The sequence below is a fragment of the Lontra canadensis genome, unplaced genomic scaffold (assembly GCF_010015895.1).
Source record: "Lontra canadensis isolate GAN:19392208 unplaced genomic scaffold, GSC_riverotter_1.0 scaffold2, whole genome shotgun sequence".
Taxonomy (NCBI): Eukaryota; Metazoa; Chordata; class Mammalia; order Carnivora; family Mustelidae; genus Lontra; species Lontra canadensis.
In genome coordinates this window covers 66881214-66893788 of record NW_022630996.1, presented here as the reverse complement: position 1 = coordinate 66893788, position 12575 = coordinate 66881214, and the positions used below count along the sequence as shown (strand labels likewise).

Sequence of the window (12575 nt, the reverse complement as noted above, 5' to 3'; positions counted from 1 at the left end):
TTGTGTCTTCCTCAATTTCTTTCATGAGTACTTTATAGTTTTCTGTGTATAGATTCTTAGTCTCTTTGGTTAGGTTTATTCCTAGGTATCTTATAGTTTTGGGTGCAATTGTAAATGGGATGGACTCCTTAATTTCTCTTTCTTCTGTCTTGTTGTTGGTGTAGAGAAATGCGACTGATTTCTGTGCATTGATTTTATATCCTGACACGTTACTGAATTCCTGTACAAGTTCTAGCAGTTTTGGAGTGGAGTCTTTTGGGTTTTCCACATATAGTATCATATCATCTGCGAAGAGTGATAGTTTGACTTCTTCTTTGCCGATTTGGATGCCTTTAATTTCTTTTTGTTGTCTGATTGCTGAGGCTAGGACTTCTAGTACTATGTTGAATAGCAGTGGTGATAACGGACATCCCTGCCGTGTTCCTGACCTTAGCAGAAAAGCTTTCAGTTTTTCTCCATTGAGAATGATATTTGCGATGGGTTTTTCATAGATGGCTTTGATAATATTGAGATATGTGCCCTCTATCCCTACACTTTGAAGAGTTTTGATCAGGAAGGGATGCTGTACTTTGTCAAATGCTTTTTCAGCATCTATGGAGAGTATCATATGGTTCCTGTTTTTTCTTTTATTAATGTGTTGTATCACATTGATTGATTTGCGGATGTTGAACCAAACTTGCAGCCCTGGAATAAATCCCACTTGGTCGTGGTGAATAATCCTTTTAATGTACTGTTGAATCCTATTGGCTAGTATTTTGGTGAGAATTTTTGCATCTGTGTTCATCAAGGATATTGGTCTGTAGTTCTCTTTTTTGATGGGATCCTTGTCTGGTTTGGGGATCAAGGTGATGCTGGCCTCATAAAATGAGTTTGGAAGTTTTCCTTCCATTTCTATTTTTTGGAACAGTCTCAGGAGAATAGGAATTAGTTCTTCTTTAAATGTTTGGTAGAATTCCCCTGGGAAGCCATCTGGCCCTGGGCTTTTGTTTGGAGATTTTTGATGACTGTTTCAATCTCCTTACTGGTTATGGGTCTGTTCAGGCTTTCTATTTCTTCCTGGTTCAGTTGTGGTAGTTTATATGTCTCTAGGAATGCATCCATTTCTTCCAGATTGTCAAATTTGTTGGCATAGAGTTGCTCATAATATGTTCTTATAATGGTCTGTATTTCTTTGGTGTTAGTTGTGATCTCTCCTCTTTCATTCATGATTTTATTTATTTGGGTCCTTTCTCTTTTCTTTTTGATAAGTCTGGCCAGGGGCTTATCAATCTTATTAATTCTTTCAAAGAACCAGCTCCTAGTTTCGTTGATTTGTTCTATTGTTTTTTTGGTTTCTATTTCATTGATTTCTGCTCTGATCTTTATGATTTCTCTTCTCCTGCTGGGTTTAGGGTTTCTTTCTTGTTCTTTCTCCAGCTCCTTTAGGTGTAGGGTTAGGTTGTGTACCTAAGACATTTCTTGTTTCTTGAGAAAGGCTTGTACCGCTATATATTTTCCTCTCAGGACTGCCTTTGTTGTGTCCCACAGATTTTGAACCGTTGTGTTTTCATTATCATTTGTTTCCATGAATTTTTTCAATTCTTCTTTAATTTCCTGGTTGACCCATTCATTCTTTAGAAGGATGCTGTTTAGTCGCCATATATTTGGGTTCTTTCCAAATTTCCTCTTGCGATTGAGTTCTAGCTTCAGAGCATTGTGGTCTGAAAATATGCAGGGAATGATCCCAATTTTTTGATAACAGTTAAGACCTGATTTAGAACCAAGGATGTGATCTATTCTGGAGAATGTTCCATGTGCACTAGAGAAGAATGTGTATTCTGTTGCTTTGGGATGAAATGTTCTGAATATATCTGTGATGTCCATCTGGTGCAGTGTGTCATTTAAGGCCTTTATTTCCTGTTGATCTTTTGCTTGGATGATCTGTCCATTTCAGTGAGGGGAGTGTTAAAGTCCCCTACTATTATTGTATGATTGTCGATGTGTTTCTTTGATTTTGTTATTAATTGGTTTATATAGTTGGCTGCTCCCACGTTAGGGGCATAGATATTTACAATTGTTAGATCTTCTTGTTGGACAGATCCTTTGAGTATGATATAGTGTCCATCTTCATCTCTTATTATAGTCTTTGGTTTAAAATCTAAGTGATCTGATATAAGGATTGCCACTCCTGCTTTCTTCTGATGTCCATTAGCATGGTAAATTCTTTTCCACCCCCTCACTTTAAATCTGAAAGTGTCTTCGGGTTTAAAATGAGTTTCTTGTAGGCAACATATAGATGGGTTTTGTTTTTTTATCCATTCCGATACCCTGTGTCTTTTGATTGGGGCATTTAGCCCATTAACATTCAGGGTAACTATTGAGAGATATGAATTTAGTGCCATTGTATTGCCTGTAAGGTGACTGCTATTGTATATTGTTTCTGTTCCTTTCTGATCTACTACTTTTAGGCTCTCTCTTTGCTTAGAGGACCCCTTTCAATATTTCCTGTAGAGCTGGCTTGGTGTTTGCAAATTCTTTCAGTTTTTGTTTGTCCTGGAAGCTTTTAATCTCTCCTTCTATTTTCAATGATAGCCTAGCTGGATATAGTATTCTTGGTTGCATGTTTTTCTCGTTTAGTACTCTGAATATATCATGCCAGCTCTTTCTGGCCTGCCAGGTCTCTGTGGATAAGTCTGCTGCCAATCTAATATTTTTACCATTGTATGTTACAGACTTCTTCTCCCGGGCTGCTTTCAGGATTTTCTCTTTGTCACTAAGACTTGTAAATTTTACTATTAGTTGACGGGGTGTGGACCTATTCTTATTGATTTTGAGTGGGGTTCTCTGAACCTCCTGGATTTTGATGCCTGTTCCCTTTGCCATATTGGGGAAATTCTCTCCAATAATTCTCTCCAATATACCTTCTGCTTCCCTCTCTCTTTCTTCTTCTTCTGGAATCCCAATTATTCTAATGTTGTTTCGTCTTATGGTGTCACTTATCTCTCGAATTCTGCCCTCGTGGTCCAGTAGTTGTTTGTCCCTCTTTTGTTCAGCTTCCTTATTCTCTGTCATTTGGTCTTCTATATCGCTAATTCTTTCTTCTGCCTCATTTATCCTAGCAGTGAGAGCCTCCATTTTTGATTGCACCTCATTAATAGCTTTTTTTATTTCAACTTGATTAGATTTTAGTTCTTTTATTTCTCCAGAAAGGGCTTTTATATCTCCCGAGAGGGTTTCTCTAATATCTTCCATGCCTTTTTCGAGCCCAGCTAGAACCTTGAGAATAGTCATTCTGAACTCTAAATCTGACATATTACCAATATCTGTATTGATTAGGTCCTTAGCCTTTGGTACTGCCTCTTGTTCTTTTTTTTGTGGTGAATTTTTCCGCCTTGTCATTTTGTCCAAATAAGAGTATATGAAGGAGTAAATAAAATACTAAAAGGGTGGCAACAACCCCAGGAAAATATGCTTTAGCCAAATCAGAAGAGATCCCAAATCGTGAGGGGGTGGGGGGGAAGGGGATAAAAAGAGGTTCAGAAAGAAAAAAAAAAAATAAAAAGAAAAAAGAAAAAAGAAACCAATAAAAATAGAAAACCAATAATGAAAAAAATATAAAAAGGAAAAAAAATATATATATTAGATAAACTAGTTAAAAAACGTTAAAAAAGAAAAGGGTAAAAGTTTAAAAAAATTTAGAAGAAGAGAAAAAAAATTGAAAAAGAAAAAAAAAATTAAATTAACTGCAAGGCTAAAGAATCATGGGGAGAAAGCCATGAGTTCCGTGCTTTGCTTTCTCCTCCTCTGGAATTCCGCTGCTCTCCTTGGTATTGAAACTGCACTCCTCGTAAGTGAACTTGGTCCTGGCTGGGTTTCTTGTTGATCTTCTGGGGGAGGGGCCTGTTGTAGTGATTCTCAAGTGTCTTTGCCCCAGGCGGACTTGCACCGCCCTTACCAGGGGCCGGGCTGAGTAATCCGCTCGGGTTTGCTTTCGGGAGCTTTTGTTCCCTGAGCGCTTTCCGTAGAGTTCCGGAGGACGGGAATGAAGATGGCGGCCTCCTAGTCTCCGGCCTGGAGGAGCCGAGAGCTCGGGGTCCCACTCCTCAGTGCGCCCTCAGGGAACAGCGTCCAATTACTCCCGTCTGCCTGGCCTCCAGCCGCGCTCCGAGCTCACCGAGCCTGCGACCGGTTCAAGGTAAGCCCGAGCTGTGAGCTCACTCCTCGGCTCCGTCTCTGTAGCCGACTTCCCCATTCTAATACCTGCAAGCTCTGCGACACTCAGACACCCCGATCCTTCTGTGACCCTGCGGGACCTGAGGCCACACTGGCCCCGCATGGGCTTCACCCCAGTTAAGCCTCTGGAGCGATGTCCCTCAGTGGAACAGACTTTTAAAAGTCCTGATTTTGTGCTCCGTTGCTTCGCCGCTTGCCGGGAGCCGGCCCCTCCCCCCGGGTTCTATCTTCCCGTCCCTTTGGATTCACTTCTCTGCCAGTCCTACCTTTCAGAAAGTGGTTGATTTTCTGTTTCTAGAATTGCTGTTCTTCTTCTCTTCGATCTCCCGTTGGATTTGTAGGTGTTTGCAATCTTTAGATAAGCTATCTAGCTGATCTCCCGCAACCTGAAGTAGTCTCAGCTGCTACTTCTCCGCCATCTTGACTCCTCGGTCTATAACTTTTTTGTGGTGTTTTTGTTTGGTTTTGGTATCAAGGTATAGCCTTGATATAGCCTCATAGAATGTGTTTGGAAGCTTTCCTTCCTCCTGTATTTTTAAATATAGTTTAAGGAGAAAAGGTATAACTCTTTTTAAAATGTTTGGTAAATTTTACCTGCCAATCTGGTTCTGGACTTTTATTGCATGATAGTTTTTTGACTACTGATTCAATTTTGTTACTTGTAACTGGTCTCTTTGTATTCTTTTTTTCTTTTTAATTAATAATTAAAGTTTTAATTTAAATTCTAGTTAGTTAACATACAGTATAATGTTGGTTTCAGGAATAGAATTTAGTGATTCATCACTTACATATAACACCCTGGATTTTCTGTTTCCTCCCGATTCAGTTTTGGAAGATTGTGTGTTTCTAGCAATTTATCCATTTATTCTAGATTGTTCAATTTGTTGGCATACAGTTTTTGGTAGTATTCTCTTATAATTCTTCATATTTGTGGTGTCAGTTGTTATTTCTTTCTCATTTATGATTTTATTTATTTGGGTCATTTCTTTTTTTATCTTGGTGAGTCTGGCTAAAGATGTATTACTTTTGTTTGTCTTTTCAAAGAGCCAGTTCTTGGTTTCATTGATTTTTTTTCTCCATTGTTTTTTAGTCTTTATGTCATTTATTATTGCTCTGGTCATTATTATCTCCTTGCTTCTACACACCTTGAACTCACTTTTTTTTTTTTTTTTCCTCTAGTTCTGTTAAGTGTAAGTTTACTTTGGTTATTTGAGCTTTATTTTGTTGTTTTTTGAGGAGGGCCTGTAAAACTATGTATTTTCTTCTTAAAACTGTTTTCATTGCATCCCAAAGATTTGGAGCACTATTTCCATTTTTATTTGTCTCCATGTATTTTTTTACTTCTTTGTTGAGTCATTGGCTGTTTTGTAGCATGTTGCTTAGCCTCCATGTGTTACTGTCTTTTTCTTATTTGTTTTCTTGTGATCGATTTCTAGTTTTATATCATGTTGTTGGAAAGGATGTGTGGTATGATTTCAGTCTTCTTAAATTTATTGATACTTGTTTTGTGACCTAACATGCAATCTGATCTGGAGAATGTACCTTTGAAAAGAATGTATATTCAGTTGTTTATGGATGGAATGATCTGCATATATCTGTTATGTCCATCTTATCTAAAATGTCTTTTAAGGACATTGTTTCCTTATTATTCCTATTGTTTTTCTTCCTGGATGATGTATCCATTGATACAGTGGGGTGTTAAAGTTCCCTCCTTTTATTGTACTACTATCAGTTTCCTCTCTTTATGTTTGCTAATATTTATGTATTTAGGTGCTCCAATGTTGGGTGCATTGGTATTTACAACTGTTATATCTTGTGAATTGATCTCTTTATCATTATGCAGTACCCTTTGTCTTTGTTTTTAAGTCTGTTTTGTCTGATATAAGTATTGCCATCCTGGATTTTTTTTTTTGCTCCCATCTGTATGGCAAATGTTTTCCGTTTCTTCATTTTCAGTCTGTGTCTTCAGGTTTGAAGTGAGTCTTGTAGGCAGCATATGGGGGGGGGGCGTGTTTTTTTGTTTTTGTCTTTTTAATTCATCCTGCATCCCTCTGTCTTTTGATTGAAACATTTAGACCATTTGCATTTAAAATATTTATGGATATGTACTTATTGCCATTGTGTTAATTGTTTTCTTGTTGTTTGTGTATTCTCTGTTGCTTTTTCTTGTCTTCCTCTGTCTCCCTTGTGGTTGACGAGTCACTATAGTGTTATATTTGGCTTTCTTTCTCTTTATTTTTCTGTGTATCCATTATAGGTTTTGGGTTTGTGGTAACATATATATACATGAGGTTCATATATAACTTTCTAAGTAATTAACAGTCTATATTAAGTTGATGGTCATTTAAATTCAAACACATTCTAAATCAACTTCTTTTATGTATTTATTTTTACTTCCTCTTCCATGTTTTATGTATATGCTGTCATATTTTACATCTTTTTATCCATAATTTTCTCAGTCTAATTATGGTCTTTTCTTTTACACTTCAAGAAGCCCTCTTAACATTTCTTCTAAGGCTGGTTTAGTGGTGATATATTCCTTTAACTTTTGTTTGTTGGGAAGCTCTTTTATCTCCTCTTCAGTTCTAAATGATTATCTTGCCAGGTGTAGTATTCGTCATTATAGGTTTTTTCCTTATGGCACTTTGCATATATCATGCTACATCCTTCTGGTCTGCAAACTTTCTGCTGAAAAATCTGCTCATAATCTTATGGTTGTTCCCTTGTACATAGAAAATTATTTTTCTCTTGCTACTTTTAGGGTTTTTCCCCTTGTTTTTAAGTTTTGACATTTTAATTTTAATGTGCCTTGGTGTGGGTCTCTTTGAGTTCATTTTATTTGGAATTATCTGGGCTCTTTGGATCTGAATGTCTACTTTCATCCCCAGGTTAGAGAGATTTTTCAGCCATTATTTCTTTAAATCCATTTTCTGTCCCTTTCTCTCTCTCTTTTTGTCCTTCTCCTCCCCCTCCCCCCCCTCCCCCTCCTCCTCCTCCTCCTCCTCCTCCTCTTCTTCTTCTTCTTCTTCTTCTTCTTCTGCTTCTTCTTCTTCTTCTTGGACCCCTGTGATGTGAAGGTTTTTTCTCTTGATGTCCAAGAAATTCCTTTACCTATCCTCATTTTAAAAAATTCTTTTCACACAGCATGGAGGTTCCTCAAAAAAGTTGAAAACAGAGCTATCCTACAACCTAGGAATCGCAGTACTGGGTATTTACCCTAAAGATACAAAGGTAGTGATCTGAAGGGGAATGTGCACCTGAATGTTTATAGCAGCAATGTCCACAGTAGCCAAACTATGGAAAGATCCTAGATGTCCTTCAACAGATGAATGGATAAAGAAGATGTGAGATATATATATATATATATATATATATATATATATATATATATATATGAATACTATGCAGCCATTAAAACAAACAAAATGTTGCCATTTGCAACAATGTGGATGGAACTAGAGGGTATTATGCTGAGTGAAATAAGTCAATCAGAGGAAAAAAATATCATATGATCTCTCTGATATGAGAATTTGTGAGGCAGGGCAGGGGACTTGGGGGGTAGAGAAGGAAAAAATGAAACAAGATGGGATCGGGAGGGAGACAAATCTTAAGAGACTCTGAATCTCACACAAAGAACTGAGGGTTGCTGGGGGTTGGGGGATAGGGAGAGGGTGGTTGGGTTATGGACATTGGGGAGGGTATGTGCTATGGTGAGTGCTGTGAAATGTGTAAGTCTGATGATTCACAGACCTGTATCTCCGGGGCAAATAATATATTATATGTTAATAAAAATAATTAAAGAAATTCTTTTCTCTATCTCCTGTTCAGCTTGCATGCTTTCCCTTACCATGTCTTCCAGAATGATGATATGTTCTTCTGCATTTGCTAATTTACTGTTGATTCCCTGTAGTTGTCATTTCATTTATTGTATTCTTCTACCCTGCCTGTTTTCCCCCATATTTTCTATTTCTTTCTTGAAGTTCTCACTGAATTCTTCCACTCTTTTCTCTCTGTCCTGATGAGCATTTTTATCATCATTACTTTATATTTTTTATCATGCAGATTGCTTATCTTCCTAACATTTAATTATTTTTCTGAGGTTTTGTCTTATTCTTTCTTTTGGAGCATATTCTTTTGTCTCCCCAGTTTGCTTGATTTTCTGTGTTTGTTTCTATGGATTAGGTGAAACAGCCACTTATCCTAAACTTGAAGGAGTGGTCTTGTGTCTGGTTATCCCCTATGTAGACTGGGTGCTTGGTGACTTGCTGGCTGACTAAAGCTGTAGCTGGCATGGGCTAGGGGTCCCAGGGCTCTCCATGCCATGGGTGACTTGGCAGGACAGCTAACATTGAAGTGTGCCAAGATTGGTGTGTTCTCTGGATTCTCCCTGCATCTGGTACCCTACCAAGACAGAGAAAACTGAAGTGCATGTAAGCTGGGTTGTCCTGGGATACTCCTGGGAGGTGCTCTGGCAAGACAGCTGAAGCTGAGGCCATGTGCAGGCCAGGAGGTCCCTGGGCTTTCCATGCAGTGGGTGCCCTGGCAGGATAACTGAGGCTGAAATGGGGCAAGCTGGGTTAGCCTGGGGTGCTCGGTGTAGGGGATGGCCTGATCAAGTGACTGGAGCCAAGGCTGCCGTGGGTGGAGGTTCTAGGATACTCCATGTAGGGTGCCCTGGCAGAGTGGCTGAAACCAAAGCGGGCATGGGCTGAGGTTTCCAGGGTGCTGGATCTGAAGCAGGTGTCACCTGGGAGGCCCGGAGAGCTCTTTGCAGGGGTGCCCTCGCTAACTATCAGAAGCTGAAGTGCTGTGGGCCAGGAGTGTTCTCTGGTGATCTATACCTGTTACCTCGGTGGGAAGTCTGGAGCTGTGGTGAGTACTACCCAGCCCTGTGGCCTCCTTAGTGGGATAATGAGAGCTGGTATAGGCGGGGTCCTGGAGCTCACTGAGGCTGAAGGCTGGTTAGGGCGTTGGACCCTGCTCTTGTCTGACTCTTGAAGGTGGGGGTGGGGGAGGGTAGTGAAAGCCATGTCGCTCGCCAGGCTCTCTGACCCAGAGAGATTTGTAGATTTGCCTCCGCTGTTTGGCAGAGTTTTATGGCTGGATCTTTTCTACACTAGTTGTTCCTTTAAATGTGGCTTTTTTTTTTTTTTTTTTTTTTTCCTGTGCCCAGGGACAGAGGAATGTGCTGCTGTTCCCTCAGTACTCTTTCCCCTGTAGTTTATAGCACTGGATAGTACTATATAGTAGTTTATTTCCACTGTTACGGAGTCTCCTTCTTTCTTGCTGTTCTCTTTCGCTGCTCCATCTTTTGTTGTGTAGAAGCTGTTCAGTCAGCCCTCAGTTCTTTTTCAGGAGGAATCGTGCAATAAATAAACGTAGTTTGTTGGGTTCTGTGGAGAAGGTGAGTTCAGGGTCTTCCTAGGTTGTCTTCTTAGACTGCAACCTTGTCAACATTTCTTCTCCTCTGTTTCTTTGTGTATGTGTCGATACATCTTTATGCATTGTGGCTGAGTATCTTGGGTGTCTTCTTTCATAACAGAATCTCTGATTATCCCTTGTAGCTAGGTGTAGACTTTGCAAGTAATTTCTCTCAAATGGGTTGTTGTCAGAGTATTGTGGGAAACTTATGAAAATTGTCTTCCTTTGTTCATTTCTCTGCATTGCTGATTGGAATTTAGTTGTGATGTCTGGAGCCCAAGCGTCCATCTTTGACCTTGAAGGGAAGCCATGTGTGAGAATGGAAGAGGAGCAAAGCAGAAGATTGGCATCATGGAGTGCCAAGTTATCTCTTGGCTACTTCAGACTTTGTTTATGTGAGAGGCTAATGAACTGTCTTGTTTCAGCCACTCTATTTTGTGCATTTTGTAACATGCAGCAGATTCCATTTCTGATGACACTTTATTTATTCTAAAGATTTGATATGTATTCAAAGAGTTGTTACTTTGTAGCTAGGCTGACCTCTAAAACTGTGGTTTCCAAAATGAATAAGCATATACCACAGTATGTGTAAGACACTTCGGGATATAGAAAGAAAATATTAGAACATTTCTTTTAGAAATTCTAATAATAATATAATAAGATAGAAGTTAAGATTTACTCACCTTTAATTAATGAATTGACTATGGTACCTTGTCTCTGTATGTTGAACTATCATGGTATCCTAAGGAAAATTTGACAGACCTTCCACTAAAGGAAGGATTAGTGGTCATACCCTCCATTCTTAGCTTGTTTTTAGCATATTGCAACAATGAGTATATTGTTTGTGTTGGTTACAAAGAATTACACATTATGGTTTTAGCTAAACTAACATTTGCAAGATGGCTAAATGACTTAATAATGTTTTAGGAAAGCAATTATGAATTGAAGATAATCCCAACACAAAAGAAAAGCAAAAAAATTGCAGAGCAGACACTTTCCCTAGTCTGTGATTTGAGTTGCCTTTAACCATGAAGTGATTACACCATTCTTATTTTACCTCACCAAAATGTTATTATTATTTTTAGTGTGAGGGAAGTAGTTTGGTATTATTAATAGATAAAAAAATATTGTGTAGTCCATATTAATCTTTTCATTTATAATTTCTACTTTTGTATCTGTAGATAGTATACATAATATGAGTAATTAACATATAATTTAATAATAAATATATTTATATATGTGGGATGAGGGATTATTTTTCTGATGGGGTGAATTTTTTAAAGGTTTTTTTTTTTTTTTTTAAGTTTAGAGAAGTTGAAAAGGTAAAAAGTGGTATTTCCAAGCCCTCCTGGCCTGAGATTGGAAAAGATGAAGTGAGGGATAGGCCTCCTTCCTGCAGTTAAGTTAGGCTACTGCTGAACTAAAATTGTGCTAACTCCATGCCCAGCTTGAAAAGAGATTATGATAAACAAGTTTTGTTACTCCTCTCTTATAGTTTCCCAGCAGGTCTGGCTGAGGCTCAGATGGAAGGAAATACAGAAACTAGGGATAATAGTAGTAATATCCAGTGTTATCCACTGAAACTTACCATAATTCATGAACATCTTTCCTGCGTCAAGCTTACACGCTGACTTTGAGCAGTTAAGTCAGCTCATTTTAACTCATTGGATATGTGGAATCACTGTTGGAATAGTATTTCCTGATATTAAAATAGAAAAATTTAGGTCCAGTGCCCTTCTCAAACTATCTAAAAGTACAGCTATTCTTTTACAATAGCTAAGATTATAGGCAATACATCTTTTATTGTTGCTACTGTGACAATAATTTCTTGGTGTAAATTTCTTCCAGTTTAAGTCTAAGAATACTCATCCATGGAATTTCAGAAGATTTGGATCTGACCAGGATAAATGCCAAAAGTATCTGTTGTTATACTGAAATGTGGTAAATAATCATTTTTCCAGAAGGGCTGAACACTCATTGTTTCTTTTCCACTGAGGATAAGATACAAAGTAGAATCCCAGGTATAAGAGTGATGTATAGTCAAACCAATATAATGGATGAATTTTCCATCACCCTTTTCATCCTTCCCATGTCATTTCTGGTATTGACTAAATGGGGATGATTACATTGGTTATTTAATGTTTTGGGATTTGTGTGCCACTCACTTCTGTAGGTCTGATCATCAGCAACAATAATTTCAATGTATTTCAAACCCGAGTTTAATTATAGGGGGGAGGGAGCTGTGAGTATATTAGTGTGAATTAAATCACAGGCGTGTGGAAGAGAGGACAGTGATGGGTGACATGTGGGCATAGTAAGGGGCTGGACGAGAGGATGTTGTTGTCTTTTAGTTTAAGGAGTATAAGGGACAGCTAGGATTGTGTGTGGTGTGTTTGTTTCAAATTTCAAATGTCCTGTATAATAGGTAACAGAAATACCACAGAGTTACAAGAAAACTAGAAAGGTAGAGATGAACGATGTTGCAGAAACTTTCTCTGTTCTGGACACTACTCTTTGAAGTAGTTGAAAATTACTCAGCAAGTGAAGAAAAAGATAAATGGGGAATCCAGTGGTGTTTTGTAAAAATGACCAGCAACCACAATTTATATAAGGCTGTCATAGGTTAAAAATTATGGTGACCTCTATTTTTTAATAGCTTTATTGAGATATACTACACATTCCATATAACTCACCCATCTAAAGTGTACAGTTCGATGACTTTTATTATATCCTCAGAGTTGTGTATGCATCAATACAAAACAATTTTAGAATATTTTCATTATCTCAGAAAGAGACCTCGTACCCCTTAACTATTCCCCATAATCCCTCCATTCCCATCAGTACCAGGCAACTACTAATCTGCTTTTTTTCTATATAGATTTGTTATTCTAGATCTTCCACATAAATGAATCAAACAATATGTGGTCCTTTGTGACTGCTTC

At 38.2% G+C, this 12575-nt stretch overlaps 1 long non-coding RNA gene across 1 annotated transcript in view; it reads left to right on the top strand.

The window, feature by feature from the left end:
• Positions 1 to 12575, top strand: part of LOC116878364 — a 118202-nt gene that overhangs the window by 76924 nt on the left and 28703 nt on the right. The gene's annotated exons all lie outside the window — the stretch shown is intronic.